Here is a 17,241-nt window from a genome sequence, read left to right as displayed (position 1 = left end):
ACCCCTTTAAGGATAATATCGCAGGGGAAGCACATCTGACCAACTCGGCTCTGCTACATCTGCGCAGTCCGATTTTTGGAAAACGGAGGTTGGCATCGACACCGTTAAAAGTCAGGCCTGTAGTCGAGAGCTCAAGCACTTGTCCTCCAAGAGGGGAATTAAGTGGAGGTGCTTTTAGATGTTTGATGCCGAAATAGAACATACTTTGTTTCCATGGCAATTTATGTAACACACAAAACAAATCTATTACGGCGGGCTGCACGGCCTCACAGCACGTCTTAATGGGTATTGTGTAATCACAGAGCAAAAATGCCAGACGACTATAACCGGGGACCGGAGAGAATGTCGAAATCGGCAGAGAAAAATAGAAAACAAAATAATAATAATAATAACGAAATAAAATAAAATAAATAAATTTACATTATAAAATAAATAAAAAATAAAATAAATAAATAAAAAACAATTACAAATAAATCATGAATGAAGAATACATAAAGTAACAAATAAAATAATACTAACTGGGGTTACATTGTTCACCTTAAGCCGCAAGAGAATTACGGATTTGACACACAAGAGGACATCCTGGGGTCCTGTATTTTCGAGGACTAATAGCTTGTTTTAGGCTTAGTTCTGCCATGGGAATTTTATTCCCAATATGTATCTGTATTTGAACATATTGACAATACGAGCGTTGGGGCTCTGCCAGGTCCCCTTGGGGTTGGTCATGGTGCCCTCAGCTGTGGAAAAGGTCTGGAGAGGGGGCGCTAAGCGTAGAGGCCATGACAGCTGCGGGGGGGGGGGGGGGGGGGTCCTCTCGGGAACGTCATGTGTGCCAGATGTCACTACTATACTGTAACCCGTCACCTAGAGTATCAGGAGAATCCGGCAGAACTCATGGATCAACAGACAGACATAGACCCTGAGGGCATCAAGTCAAAAGATCAGCCCCTAAGTACCAGCATGGAGGAGCAGGACAGAGTAACCTGACATATTAGATTACTAGGCTGATTCACCACCAATGTATATACAATAGACTAGTAGTGACACAAGGCAAGGGTCTCCAAATAAATACAAGAATATAACTACTACAATACTGCTCCTATATACAAGAATATAACTACTATAATACTGCCTCCTTATATACAAGAATATAACTGCCATAATACTGCTCCTATATACAAGAATATATCTACTATAATACTGCTCCTATATACAAGAATATAACTACTATAATACTGCCTCCTATATACAAGAATATAACTACTATAATACTGCTCCTATATACAAGAATATAACTACTATAATACTGCTCCTATATACAAGAATATAACTACTATAATACTGCCTCCTATATACAAGAATATAACTACTATAATACTGCTCCTATATACAAGAATATGACTACTATAATACTGCCTCCTATGTACAAGAATATAACTACTATAATACTGCTCCTATATACAAGAATATAACTACTATAATACTGCTCCTATATACAAGACTATAACTACTATAATACTGCTCCTATATACAAGAATATAACTACTATAATACTACCTCCTATATACAAGAATATAACTACTATAATACTGCTCCTATATACAAGAATATAACTACTATAATACTGCTCCAATATACAAGAATATAACTACTATAATACTGCCTCCTATATACAAGAATATAACTACTATAATACTGCCCCCTATATACAAGAATATAACTACTATAATACTGCTCCTATATACAAGAATATAACTACTATAATACAGCTCCTATATACAAGAATATAACTACTATAATACTGCCCCCTATATACAAGAATATAACTACTATAATACTGCCCCCTATATACAAGTATATAACTACTATAATACTGCTCCTATATACAAGAATATAACTACTATAATACTGCTCCTATATACAAGAATATAACTACTATAATACTGCTCCTGTATACAAAAATATACCTACTATAATACTGCTCCTATATACAAGAATATAACTACTATAATACTGCCCCCTATATACAAGTATATAACTACTATAATACTGCCCCCTATATACAAGTATATAACTACTATAATACTGCCCCCTATATACAAGTATATAACTACTATAATACTGCTCCTATATACAAGAATATAACTACTATAATACTGCTCCTATATACAAGAATATAACTACTATAATACTGCCTCCTATATACAAGAATATAACTACTATAATACTGCTCCTATATACAAGAATATAACTACTATAATACTGCCCCCTATATACAAGTATATAACTACTATAATACTGCTCCTATATACAAGAATATACCTACTATAATACTGCTCCTATATACAAGAATATAACTACTATAATACTGCCTCCTATATACAAGAATATAACTACTATAATACTGCTCCTATATACAAGAATATAACTACTATAATACTGCCCCCTATATACAAGTATATAACTACTATAATACTGCTCCTATTTACAAGAATATAACTACTATAATACTGCTCCTATATACAAGAATATAACTACTATAATACTGCCTCCTATATACAAGAATATAACTACTATAATACTGCTCCTATATACAAGAATATAACTACTATAATACTGCTCCTATATACAAGAATATAACTACTATAATACTGCTCCTATATACAAGAATATAACTACTATAATACTGCCCCCTATATACAAGTATATAACTACTATAATACTGCTCCTATATACAAGAATATAACTACTATAATACTGTCTCCTATATACAAGAATATAACTACTATAATACTGCTCCTATATACAAGAATATAACTACTATAATACTGTCTCCTATATACAAGTACTATAATACTGCTCCTATATACAAGAATATAACTACTATAATACTGCTCCTATATACAAGAATATAACTACTATAATACTGCTCCTATATACAAGTATATAACTACTATAATACTGCTCCTATATACAAGAATATAACTACTATAATACTGTCTCCTATATACAAGTACTATAATACTGCTCCCATTTGCATATAAATTATTTCACCAGTAACTGATGTTCCTCTCTTGGGTGGTGGAGTTAAGGATATATGCAGAGTTAGACAGGACATTTTTATTTTCCAGCAGTTTAGTAAGAGCTTTTGATGTAAAAAATCAGAATGCACCATAAACAAAAGACACCAAAAAATCCCTCTGCCATATATTACAACACTTATACCAGTGTTTCTCAACCAGGGTGCCTCCAGCTGTTGCAAAACTACAACTCCCAGAATGCCTGAACAGCTGTCCGGGCATGCTGGGAGTTGTAGTTTTGCAACAGCTGGAGGGACCCTGGTTGGAAAACACTGCTTTACACAAAGATGTTCTCTCACCCTAAAGGCCCCTGCAATACCTTCACAGCCTAACAAGCAAGCACTAGAACAGAAGTGATTTCCTAAAGCTTTGAAGAGAGAGAGTGTGGAGTCTCATCACTACAATGCACCTAATGAGACCCAATCACCTGGATAGACTCCAGCAACCAGAAGCCTAAACAGCCGAAACTCAAGTGGGTGACAGTTCACAATGTGTGCAGTTTTGATGCCTTTTTTTTTTTTTGGCAAAGTGACATAATCACAATTATGGTGTTTTATGAAGATTTGAAGACTTCCGGCTCTGTTCCTATGTTGCATTGTCACAGGATTTTTGACAGGTTTTTGACGAATTTGGCCGAGCCTTAGTTTCGATTTTACAGAATTGCTGTAGAGACATTTTCACTGCCGATTGTGAAAAATAGCACAATTTTTGCCTAAATTCAAAGTCAAAATAAAAACTGGGGGGAAAAAAAGAGAGAGCAGCAGCAGTATATAGATAGAGCTGGAGGGGAGGTATATAACTACTATATATCCTTATCCCACAGAGATAGCAGCAGTATACAGATAGAGCTGGAGGGGCGGTGTATAACTATTGTATATCCTGATCCCACAGAGACAGCAGCAGTATACAGATAGAGCTGGAGGGGAGGTGTATAACTATTGTATATCCTGATCCCACAGAGATAGCAGCAGTATACAGATAGAGCTGGAGGGGAAGTGTATAACCACTGTATATCCTAATACCATAGAAATAGCAGTATACAGACAGAGCTAAAGGGGAGATGTATAATTCCTATATATCCTAATTCCAAAAAGATAGCACCAAAATAAAGATAGAGCTGGGGAGAAGGTGTATAACTACTATATATTCTGATCCCATATAGATAGCAGCAGTATACAGATAGAGCTGGAGAGGAGGTGTATAACTACTATATATCCTGATCCATATAGATAGCAGCAGCAGTATACAGATAGAGCTGGAGGGGAGGTATATAACTACTATATATCCTTATCCCACAGAGATAGCAGCAGTATACAGATAGAGCTGGAGGGGAGGTGTATAACTACTATATATCCTGATCCCATAGAGATAGCAGCAGCAGTATACAGATAGAGGTGGAGGGAAGGTGTATAACGACTATATATCCTGATCCCATAGAGATAGCAGCAGTATACAGATAGAGCTGGGAGGGGAGGTATATACATACTATATATCCTGATGCCATATATATAGCAGCAGCAGTATACAGATAGAGCAAGAAGGAAGGTGTACACCACTATATATCCTGATCCCATAGAGATAGCAGCAGTATACAGATAGAGCTGGAGGAGAGGTGTATAACTACTATATATCCTGATCCCGTAGATATAGCAGCAGTATACAGATAGCGCTGGAGGGGAGATGTATAACTACTATATATCCTGATCCCATAGAGATAGCAGCAGTATACAGATAGAGCTGGGAGGGAGGTGTATAACTACTATATATCCTGATCCCATAGAGATAGCAGCAGTATACAGAGAGCTGGAGGGAAGGTGTATAACGACTGTATATCCTGATCACATAGGATATACTGCAGCAGTATACAGATATAGCTGCAGCAGTATACAGATAGAGCTGGAGGGTAGGTGTATAAACTACTATATATTGTGATCCCATAGAGAAAGCAGCAGTATACAGATAGAGCTGGGAGAAGAGGGCTCTGGGAGCTGTCAGAGACAATCTAATAAGCGATGATGTCGTCCTGTAGTTCCCAGGAAGTCAGCTGACCCAGGACTGACCACTTCCTCTGACACATTAAACAGTGTGATTTTCTGTTGGGTCTTTGGGTTTTCTTCCTTTGTAAGAAGATCTAATTTGCATAATGTCTTCCCATGAAGCATTGCCAGACTGGGTCTCTTCAATGAGTGTGAGTACCCTCAGGTGAGTGAAGCAAATGCAGAATATTTTCGTGCCCGTCCCTTGATACCCTTCACCATACAACCCCCCCCCCCCCCCGCCCCCCCAGTTTGCAAATTTAGCAATAATTAGTTAATCCCAGGATGCTGCGGGCGCAGTGATATTCCCATGATGCCCTGTGTTTTTTTACAGCTCACTCCAGCTGACAGCTCGTCATCGGCTGCGGCTTCCATAAACTTTTAATTGCCTAATCCATTTTGTCTTTCTTGTGTTCCCAGTTTGTTGACTTGGCCCATCTGTCAGCCGGTAATATATGCCGAATTCATCTGGTTGAGTGGTCGGGGCTCCTCCACAATGAGATCATTTCACCGGTAAAACCACGACTACAGCAGTGTTTCCCAACCAGGGTGCCTCCAGCTGTTGCAAAACTACAACTCCCAGCATGCCCGGACAGCCGTTGGCTGTCCGGGCATGCTGGGAGTTGTAGTTTTGCAACAGCTGGAGGCACACTGGTTGGGAGACACTGGGTTGCAGCAAGGTATCTAAGCCGGAGAAGAAGAGGCACCATCTGTGGTCAGGGAGTCAGCCCAGTGACCCTCTGTAGGGGTGACTGTCTCCTCCTTTGACCGACTCCACCTAACATTCCATTTGGTTATTTTAAGGTTTAACTTTAAAGGGGTAGTCCAGTGGTGACCCAGTGGTGAACAACTTATCCCTTATCCTAAGGATAGGGGATAAGTTGCAGATCGCGGGGCGTCCGACCGCTGGGGCCCCCTGCGATCTCCTGTACGGAGCCCCGACAGCCCGCGGGAAAGGGGCGTGTCGACCTCCGCACGAGGCGGCGGCCGACACGCCCCCTCAATACAACTCTATGGCAGAGCCGAAGCGCTGCCTGCGGCAATCTCCGGCTCTGCCATAGAGATGTATTGAGGGGGCGTGTCAGCCGCCGCTTCGTGCAGGGGTCGACACTCGCTATCTGGGCCGAGAGCCGGGGCCCCTGTACAGAGAGATCGCAGGGGCCCCAGCGGCCGGACCCCCCGCGATCTCAAACTTATCCCCTATCCTTAGGATAGGGGATAAGTTTTTCACCACTGGACTACCCTTTAAGGTTCAAGCTGAGTGATCACCACTATGACCTAAATGACATCTCTTAAAGGGGTACTCCGGTGGAAAACATTTTATTTTTATTTTATTTTTTTTAAATCAACTGGTGCCAGAAAGTTAAACAGATTTGTAAATGACTTCTATTAAAAAAAATCTTTACCCTTCCAGTACTTTTTAGCAGCTGTATGCTACAGAGGAAATTCTTTGCTTTTTGTCTTGGGGATTTTCTCTTGCTCTGGGCAGTTCCTGATGTCAGGTGTCAGCAGAGAGCACTGTGAACAAGACAAAAAAATAAAAGAAATTCAAAAAGAAAAAAAGAATTTCTCCTGTAGCATACAGCTGCTAAAAAGTACCGGAAGGGTAAAGATTTTTTAATAGAAGTAATTTACAAATCTGTTCAACTTTCTGACACCAGTTGATTTAAAAAAACAAATGTTTTCCCCTGGAGTAGCCCTTTAAGAACAGGGGTTAAAAAGTCATCTTATATGCCGGAAAATACAGTGTGTGTGTGTGTGTGTGTGTGTATATATATATATATATATATATATATATATATATATATATATATATATACACACACATACACTGTATTTTCCGGCATATAAGACGACTTTTTAACCCCGTAAAATTTTCTCAAATGCGTTAACTTTACAAATCCAGGGGCTGCCTGGAGTCACTGACATCCCGTGCGTGCGCCCATAGCAACAGCAGAGTGGAGCAGTGAGGACGCGCAGGCATGGTAAGTTACCAGCACGTCATTTTCGGCGCAACGACCACCGCTTCTCTGGTGCTGGGCCATAGCAGTAGATTGTGACCCGTGACCGGAGGAATGGTGGACGGAACACTGAAGTGGGGAAGTACACAGACAGTACACTGGATATGGCTGAAGGCTGCTTGCCTGTAGGGTCCACTGCCTACCAAATGTGGGGGAACAATAACCTAATGTGGGGGAAACTATACGGCCAACCTAATGTGGGGGAAACTACAACCTAATTTGGGGGAAACTATACTGCCAACCTAATGTGGGGGAACTATACTGCCAACCTAATGTGGGGAAACTACAACCTAATGTGGAGAACTATACTGCCAACCTAATGTGGGGGAACTACAACCTAATGTGGGGGAACTATACTGCCAACCTAATGTGGGGGAACTACAACCTAATGTGGAGAACTATACTGCCAACCTAATGTGGGGGAACTACAACCTAATGTGGGGGAACTATACTGCCAACCTAATGTGGGGGAACTATACTGCCAACCTAATGTGGGGGAACTATACTGCCAACCTAATGTGGGGGAACTATACTGCCAACCTAATGTGGGAGAACTACAAACTAATGTGGGGGAAATTATACTGCCAACCTTATGTGGGGGAACTATACTGCCAACCTAATGTGGGGAAACTATACTGCCAACCTAATGTGGGGGAACTATAACCTAATATGGAGGAAACTATACTGCACCTAATGTGGAGAAACTACAACCTAATGTGGGGGAACTATAACCTAATATGGAGGAAACTATACTGCCAACCTAATGTGAGAGAACTATACTGCCAACCTAATGTGGGGAAACTACAACCTAATGTGGGGGGGAACAACAACCTAATGTGGGGGGAACTATACTGCCAACCTAATGTGGGGGGAACTATACTGCCAACCTAATGTGGGGGAACTACAACCTAATGTGGGGGAAATTATACTGCCAACCTTATGTGGGGGAACTATACTGCCAACCTAATGTGGGGAAACTATACTGCCAACCTAATGTGGGGGAACTATAACCTAATATGGAGGAAACTATACTGCACCTAATGTGGAGAAACTACAACCTAATGTGGGGGAACTATAACCTAATATGGAGGAAACTATACTGCCAACCTAATGTGAGAGAACTATACTGCCAACCTAATGTGGGGAAACTACAACCTAATGTGGGGGGGAACAACAACCTAATGTGGGGGGAACTATACTGCCAACCTAATGTGGGGGGAACTATACTGCCAACCTAATGTGGGGGAACTACAACCTAATGTGGGGGAACTATACTGCACCTAATGTGGAGAAACTACAACCTAATGTGGGGGAACTATAACCTAATATGGAGGAAACTATACTGCCAACCTAATGTGAGAGAACTATACTGCACACCTAATGTGGGGAAACTACAACCTAATGTGGGGGAACTACAACCTAATGTGGGGAAACTACAACCTAATGTGGGGGAACTACAACCTAATGTGGGGGAAACTATACTGCCAACCTAATGTGGGGAAACTATACTGCCAACCTAATGTGGGGGAACTATAACCTAATATGGAGGAAACTATACTGCACCTAATGTGGAGAAACTACAACCTAATGTGGGGGAACTATAACCTAATATGGAGGAAACTATACTGCCAACCTAATGTGAGAGAACTATACTGCCAACCTAATGTGGGGAAACTACAACCTAATGTGGGGGGGAACAACAACCTAATGTGGGGGGAACTATACTGCCAACCTAATGTGGGGGGAACTATACTGCCAACCTAATGTGGGGGAACTACAACCTAATGTGGGGGAAATTATACTGCCAACCTTATGTGGGGGAACTATACTGCCAACCTAATGTGGGGAAACTATACTGCCAACCTAATGTGGGGGAACTATAACCTAATATGGAGGAAACTATACTGCACCTAATGTGGAGAAACTACAACCTAATGTGGGGGAACTATAACCTAATATGGAGGAAACTATACTGCCAACCTAATGTGAGAGAACTATACTGCCAACCTAATGTGAGAGAACTATACTGCCAACCTAATGTGGGGAAACTACAACCTAATGTGGGGGGGAACAACAACCTAATGTGGGGGGAACTATACTGCCAACCTAATGTGGGGGGAACTATACTGCCAACCTAATGTGGGGGAACTACAACCTAATGTGGGGGAACTATACTGCACCTAATGTGGAGAAACTACAACCTAATGTGGGGGAACTATAACCTAATATGGAGGAAACTATACTGCCAACCTAATGTGAGAGAACTATACTGCACACCTAATGTGGGGGAACTACAACCTAATGTGGGGAAACTACAACCTAATGTGGGGGAACTACAACCTACTGTGGGGGAAACTTTACTGCCAACCTAATGTGGGGGAAACTATACTGCCAACCTAATGTGGAGAAACTACAACCTAATGTGGGGGAACTATACAGCCAACCTAATGTGGGAGAACTATACTGCCAACCTAATGTGGGGGAACTACAACCTAATGTGGGGGAACTATACTGCCAACCTTATGTGGGGGAACTACAACCTAATGTGGGGGAACTATGCTGACAACCTAATGTGGGAGGAACTACAATCTAATGTGGGGGGAAATATACTGACAACCTAATGTGGGGGAACTATAACCTAATGCGTGGGAAACTATACTGCCAACCTAATGTGGAGAAACTACAACCTAATGTGGGGGAAACTATACTGCCAACCTAATGTGGGAGAACTATACTGCCAACCTAATGTGGGGGAACTACAACCTAATGTGGGGGAACTATACTGCCAACCTTATGTGGGGGAACTACAACCTAATGTGGGGGAACTATACTGCCAACCTAATGTGGGGAAACTATACTGCCAACCTAATGTGGGGGAACTATAACCTAATATGGAGGAAACTATACTGCACCTAATGTGGAGAAACTACAACCTAATGTGGGGGAAACTACAACCTAATGTGGGGGAACTATACAGCCAACCTAATGTGGGAGAACTATACTGCCAACCTAATGTGGGGGAACTACAACCTAATGTGGGGGAACTATGCTGACAACCTAATGTGGGAGGAACTACAATCTAATGTGGGGGAAAATATACTGACAACCTAATGTGGGGGAACTATAACCTAATGCGTGGGAAACTATACTGCCAACCTAATGTGGAGAAACTACAACCTAATGTGGGAGAACTATACTGCCAACCTAATGTGGGGGAACTACAACCTAATGTGGGGGAACTATACTGCCAACCTTATGTGGGGGAACTACAACCTAATGTGGGGGGGAATTATACTGCCAACCTAATGTGGGAGAACTATACTGCCAACCTAATGTGGGGGAACTACAACCTAATGTGGGGGAACTATACTGCCAACCTTATGTGGGGGAACTACAACCTAATGTGGGGGAACTATGCTGACAACCTAATGTGGGAGGAACTATACTGACAACCTAATGTGGGGGAACTACAACCTAATGTGGGGGAACTATACTGCCAACCTAATGTGGGGGGGGACTATGCTGACAACCTAATGTAGGGGAACTATACTGACAACCTAGTTTGGGGGAACTATACTGACAACCTAGTGTGGGGGGAACAATGGTAAGGGACCGTTTCACGGTAGAGGGGTAGTCTTATACGGCGAGGATATCCCAAACTCTATATTTTAACTGCAAAAGTTGTGGGTCGTCTTATACACCCAGTCGTCTTACACGCCGGAAAATACGGTATATATACCGTATAGCCACAAATTGAGGCCAACAGCGGGTCGCAATGCAATTCCATTTACTTTCATTAGCTGCAACGACAATGTGATCTTTGCTCGTGCCACCTGTGTTGCGGTCAAAAGTCGCCATGTTGCCCTAGACATATCCATGATTTTTCCGTATTACTTCAGGCAGAACCTGATGAAGCAAATACAACTAACAATTCAATGGCAAATTCGGCTCTGCTACATCTGTTCCTACTGCCCTTTCATGGAGATATCAGAAGACAATACCAGTTAAAGGGGTATTCCAGGCAAAAACTTTTTTATATATATATATATATATATATATATATATATATATATCAACTGGCTCCAGAAAGTTAAACAGATTTGTAAATTACTTCTATTAAAAAATCTTAATCCTTTCAGTACTTATGAGCTTCTGAAGTTAAGGTTGATATTTTCTGTCTAAGTGCTCTATGATGACACGTGTCTCGGGAACCATCCAGTTTAGAAGAGGTTTGCTATGGGGATTTGCTTCTAAACTGGACAGTTCCCGAGACAGGTGTCATCAGAGAGCACTTAGACAAAAAAGAACAACCTTAACTTCAGAAGCTCATAAGTACTGAAAGGATTAAGATTTTTTTTAATAGAAGTAATTTACAAATCTTTTTAACTTTCTGGAGCCAGTTGATATATGAAAAAGTTTTTGCCTGGAATACCCCTTTAAAGTGTACCTGTCACTTAAAACAAACGTTTGACAGCACTGAGATCCCCACCCATCAATACTTTCGACATGTTTCTGAGACCCCGACTGATAAAAAAAAAAAAAAAAAAAAAAAAAAAAAAAAAACTAACAAATGTTTGACGGGTCACAGAGGCATTTTAAATTTTTTTAAAGTGACAGGTACACTTCAAGACTTGGTAATTGGGTCTATCACAGGCCCTTCCCCTAACGGAGAGTCCAGAACAGGAGCAAATCCCTATAGCAAACCTCTCCTGCTCTGGACAGTTCCTGACACGGACAGAGGTGTCAGCAGAGAGCACTGTGGTCAGGAAGAAAGGTGGATCATAACAGCAGCTGATAAGTACTGAAAGGATTACGATTTTTTTTTTATAGAAGTCATTTACAAATCTGCTTAACTTAAAAAAATATATATATTATATATATATATATATATATATATATCTCCAAATTAGTGCGTTTAAAATCCCTCTAATTTGCTGACCTATAACTTTCATTTTTCCGTATAAGTGGTGTTGTGAGGACTAATTTTTTGCGCCGTGATCTGTACTTTTTTGGTTTATACCACATTTGCTTATGTAAAACTTTCAATACATTTTTGATTAAAAAAAAATTTGGGAATAAAATGTTATTAAAAAGCAGCAATTTTTGACTTTTTTTTTACATTCACTGTACGGGATAATTAACATTATATTTTAATAGTTTGGATATTTACGCATGCGGCGATACCAAATAGGTTTATCATTTTTTTACTACACTTTTTGGGGGTAAAATGGGGACAAAGGGCCAATTAAAATTTGTATTTTCTGGCACCAGTTGATTTAAAAAAAATAAAAAAATAATAATGTTTTCCAGTGGAGTACCCCTTTAAAGGAGAAGCTCACTTCCCCAGTGTTACCCCTTTAAAGAAGAAGCTCTCTTCTCCAGTGTTTCCCAACCAGGGTGCCTCCAGCTGTTGCAAAACTACAACTCCCAGCATGCCCGGACAGCCGTTGGCTGTCCGGGCATGCTGGGAGTTGTAGTTTTGCAACAGCTGGAGGCACCCTGGTCGGGAAACACTGCTCTGCACACAGAAGAAAACTATTCAATCAGAACGATATCTTCGCTTTTTATCTCCGAACAACATCCAAGTATTGATTTCCGAGACATCGAGCAATAAAACAAATACGTAATACAAACATCTGGCATTACGAAGCATAATACCGAAGCGCCTCAATGTAATCCATAAAGTGACGTCATCCCGGATGATCGTATACCCCCCCCCCTCCCCCTCCTTACTACTCACGTCAACTCAATGGCTTCTGATATATAAGTATCTTCAATGAGACCCTAAAATCATCAAAAACCCCAAGATGGGGGAACGGGTCGCCCCATGGCATGTGTGTAAAAGGGTTAATGGCCCCGATTAGAGTAATGGGCAACTTATTGTCACATTGGCCGCAGATCAACATTCGCAGACGGCGGCCTGGACCATGATAAATCCAGACAAATATTTTAAGAGATTCAAAGCTTTTACTATGCTTGGCCCTTCACCCGTCCGGACCCTCTATACTGCCCATTATCTGGTGCACATCCATTTCTTAGTCCTACCCTGTCTTTTACCCCCCCCCCCCTCCCTTCTCCCGATAGTAGCCAAGTCCCATTTGTCAGATCGGGCTTTAAAAGAAGCACTCTAGAATTATTATTTTTTTGGGCTTACATAGTGCAGCATAGGATATTCTGCTTCTTGTGTATGCCATGTGCTTACCTGTTTTGGCTGAGGTGGCAGGCATGGGATAGGATTCATACTATGTGCAATTCCATCACTGGAATTATTTACTAAAGCTGCCTACGTATTGAATGAATCCACTGTCTGTGCAGAAAGGGGGTGGGGTCTCATCACTGCACCTGGTCATCAAACTAGGTTGCTGGTGTTGGAGTTCCGCCGGGTGAACTGATGAGACTCATAAGTGGGTTGGGGTCAGTTTACTCTATAGTTTTTTTATGCATTTTTAAAGAAATATTAATATGACGCAAAAGGGATTCGACCTATAGAGGTGTTTAATGAAGCTTTTAAGACATAAAAGGGGTATTCCGCCCCTAGACACCTTATCCCCTATCCAAAGAATAGGGGATAAGATGTCTGATCGTGGGGGACCCCCGCAATCTCGAATAGGTTACCCCAGACATTGCTCCGTGCCTGATGACTGGTAATGGGGGCGGAGGCTCATGACATCACTCACACCCCGCCCGTAACGTCACGGCCACACCCCCTCCCATAGACTAGCATTGAGGGGGCATGGCCGTGACGTCACGAGCCTCTGGCTGCAATGCTCTATTTAAGAATACTTGTTTTCGGCATGATTTGCACAGCTGTGGTAAAGTAGCACCACTTGTGATTTTTGGAAAATGATGACAAAAACAGAAAAAATGCAGCAAAAATGCAATGTGTGAACATAGCCCCATCTGTATAACAGTAGCAGTATACAGATAGAGCTGGAGGGGAAGTATATAACTACTATATATCCTGATCCCATAGAGACAGCAGCAGCCATATACAGATAGAGCTGGAGGAGAGGTGTATAACTGCTATAGATCCTGATCCCATAGAGGTAGCAGCAGTATACAGATAGATCTGGAGGGGAAGTATATAACTACTATATATCCTGATCCCATAGAGACAGTAGCAGCAGTATACAGATAGATCTGGAGGGGAAGTATATAACTACTATATATCCTGATCCCATAGAGACAGCAGCAGCAGTATATAGATAGAGCTGGAGGGGAGATGTATAACTACTATATATCCTGATCCCATAGAGATAGCAGCAGCAGTATACAGATAGAGCTGGAGGGGAAGTATATAACTACTATATATCCGGATCCCATAGAGACAGCAGCAGCCGTATACAGATAGAGCTGGGAGGAGAGGTGTATAACTGCTATAGATCCTGATCCCATAGAGATAGCAGCAGTATACAGATAGAGCTGGAGCGAAGGTGTATATATCCTAATCCCATAGAAATCGAGCTGGAGTGGATGCGTATAACTATTATATATCCTGATCTCATAGAGACAGCAGCAGTATACAGATAGACGTGGGAGGTATAGTATAAAATAATATATATCCCGATCCCAAAATGATAGCAGCAGCAGCAGCAGTATACATATAGAGCTGATGAGAAGATAACTACTATATATCCTGATTCCATAGAGACAGCAGCAGTATACAGATAGAGCTGGAGAGGAGAGGTGTATAATTACTATATATTCTGATTCAATATAGACAGCAGCAGCAATATACAGATAGAGCAGAGAGCGTTTATATATACTGAAGTCTATTATGTCAACACGGACGGGTGCCACTGCCACCTCGGCGCCCCCTATAGCTGTGCCCCTGGCTATACACATCATATGATAAAAAATAAATAAAATCCATAAAAAGTCAAGAACCTTCTTAGAAGCTGAACAGGGTGAAAGGTTCCTGTCCGGGAACAAAGGCGAGGAGCGTCCTGAGAGGCCCTGGGGGTCAGGCTGAACGTCCTCCTGAAGAGCTCTCTGCAGTTATAGGTGCCTATTTTGTTTTTTCCTCTCCTTTTCCATGTCAGGGATTTTATTTGTTGCTATAGTAATGGGCAGAAGGACGGGTGCTCACTGAAATCCCTGTTTATTGAGGGGCTCTCAGCCGCCCTCTTACCAGTTAACACATTCGGCACTTCTCAGGGGACGGACCGACTCTGATCACAACAAAAAAAAAAGATATTCTTTATCTAGAACAGTGGTCTCCAAATTGTTGCCCTCTAACTTTCGCAAAACTACAACTCCCAGCATGCCTGGACAACCACTGAGAGTTTTAGTTTTGCAACATCTGGACAAGAAAACTGTGTAAGTGAATATTCCCTTTATTATTCCGATATGTAAACGTCTACCCCAGCAACCCTTCTAAGGAAAAGATAATTCCTTTGGCTGCCCGGGCATGCTGGGAGTTGTAGTTTTGCATACTGGAGGAGGCACTCTGGTTTGAAAACTATGCATTAGTAGAACATTTCAATACATGTATCCGGTATGGTGGTCGTCCATCTCATGTTGGGTTTGTCTGTAATTGGAAAGATAAGATAAAGATGGATAGATAGATAGATAGATAGATAGATAGATAGATAGGTAGATATGAGATAGATATGAGATAGATAGATAGATATGAGATAGATAGATAGATATGAGATAGATAGATATTAGATAGATAGATAGATATTAGATAGATAGATAGATAGATAGATACAAACAAAGAATAAGTCAGCCAGCACTATTGATTCCAAACTATTATACGGACCTGGCTTACAGGGGCAGGCTACTGGGCTAAATATACAGCAACAGAAGAATACAGCAGCACACTGCTAGCACAATGATATAGATAAAACATGAGAAGCTATTCAGCTATGGTGCAGTAATGAAATAGTGAGATACTTAGCTTGCAATTTGGCGGCCAAATAGCTTGGACTGTCCCACCACGGTAAGGTGATCTCATTGGGACAGACCCTACACTATGAATATGCCTCTGTGTGAATAGATCAGCAGGCATTGCAAGATCTGGACCCACCTTACCGTGGTGGGACGGTCCAAGCTATTTGGCTGCCAAATTGCAAGCTAAGTACCTCACTATTTCATTACTGCACCATAGCTGAATAGCTTCTCATGTTTTATCTATATACTCATGTTTTATCTATATCTTTGTGCTAGCAGTGTGCTGCTGTATTCTCCTGTTGCTAGATAGATAGAAGATAGATAGATAGATAGATAGATATGAGAAAGATAGATATGGGATAGATAGATAGATAGATACAACCAAAGGATAAATTGGCCAGCACTATTGATCCAAACTATTGTAAAAACCTGGCTTACAGGGGCAGGCTGCTGGGCTAAATATACAGCAACAGAAGAATACAGCAGCACACTGCTAGCACAAAGATATAGATAGATAGATATAGATCAATAGTAAGCAGCACATCAAGTAAAAAGTCCCAGGGGTGCACGCCAATTGGATCGCGGTGCTCCGATCCCGCTTTAGATAAAAATGATAATAGGCAGCACACAAAAATTTGTGCAAAAGAAAGTGTTCTTTATTCCATATACGAGACAACGTTTCAGCGATCTCACACTTGAAAATGGCGAGAAACGTTGTCTCGTATATGGAATAAAGAACACTTTCTTTTGCACAAATTTTTGTGTGCGGCCTATTATCATTTTTAGATAGATAGATAGATAGATAGTTTAAAGAAAAGTTCGGGCAGCACTTTAAAAAAAGTTCAGGTAGGTGCTTACTGTAGATGGACTTGGTCCCAGAAGTCCCAGACGATACCAATAGCAGAAAGATAGATATGAGATAGATAGATAGATAGATAGATATGAGATAGATCGATAGATAGATATGAGATAGATAGATATGAGATAGATAGATAGATAGATAGATATGAGATAGATCGATAGATAGATATGAGATAGATAGATATGAGATAGATAGATAGATATGAGATAGATAGATAGATAGATATGAGATAGATAGATCGATAGATAGATATGAGATAGATAGATAGATATGAGATAGATAGATATGAGATAGATAGATATGAGATAGATCGATAGATAGATAGATATGAGATAGATAGATATGAG

General features: G+C 40.9%; 1 protein-coding gene across 5 annotated transcripts in view; it reads right to left on the bottom strand.

Moving 5' to 3' along the window:
* Nucleotides 1-17,241, bottom strand: part of TSPAN18 (tetraspanin 18) — a 153,613-nt gene that overhangs the window by 19,672 nt on the left and 116,700 nt on the right. The window contains exon 3 of one of the 5 annotated variants that reach the window (XM_056527773.1): nt 6,523-6,634. The exons of 3 other annotated variants lie outside the window; for them this stretch is intronic. The gene's annotated coding sequence lies outside the window, so the exon portion shown is untranslated. Of the gene's footprint in view, nt 1-6,522; nt 6,635-15,024; nt 15,083-17,241 lie in introns of those variants that run through there. One more of the 5 variants, XM_056527774.1, reaches the window with a different exon arrangement.

This window comes from Hyla sarda, chromosome 6, assembly GCF_029499605.1.
Source record: "Hyla sarda isolate aHylSar1 chromosome 6, aHylSar1.hap1, whole genome shotgun sequence".
NCBI lineage: Eukaryota > Metazoa > Chordata > Amphibia > Anura > Hylidae > Hyla > Hyla sarda.
The sequence above is the reverse complement of the archived record's forward strand: the minus strand, read 5'-3'. Positions and strand labels throughout refer to the sequence as shown.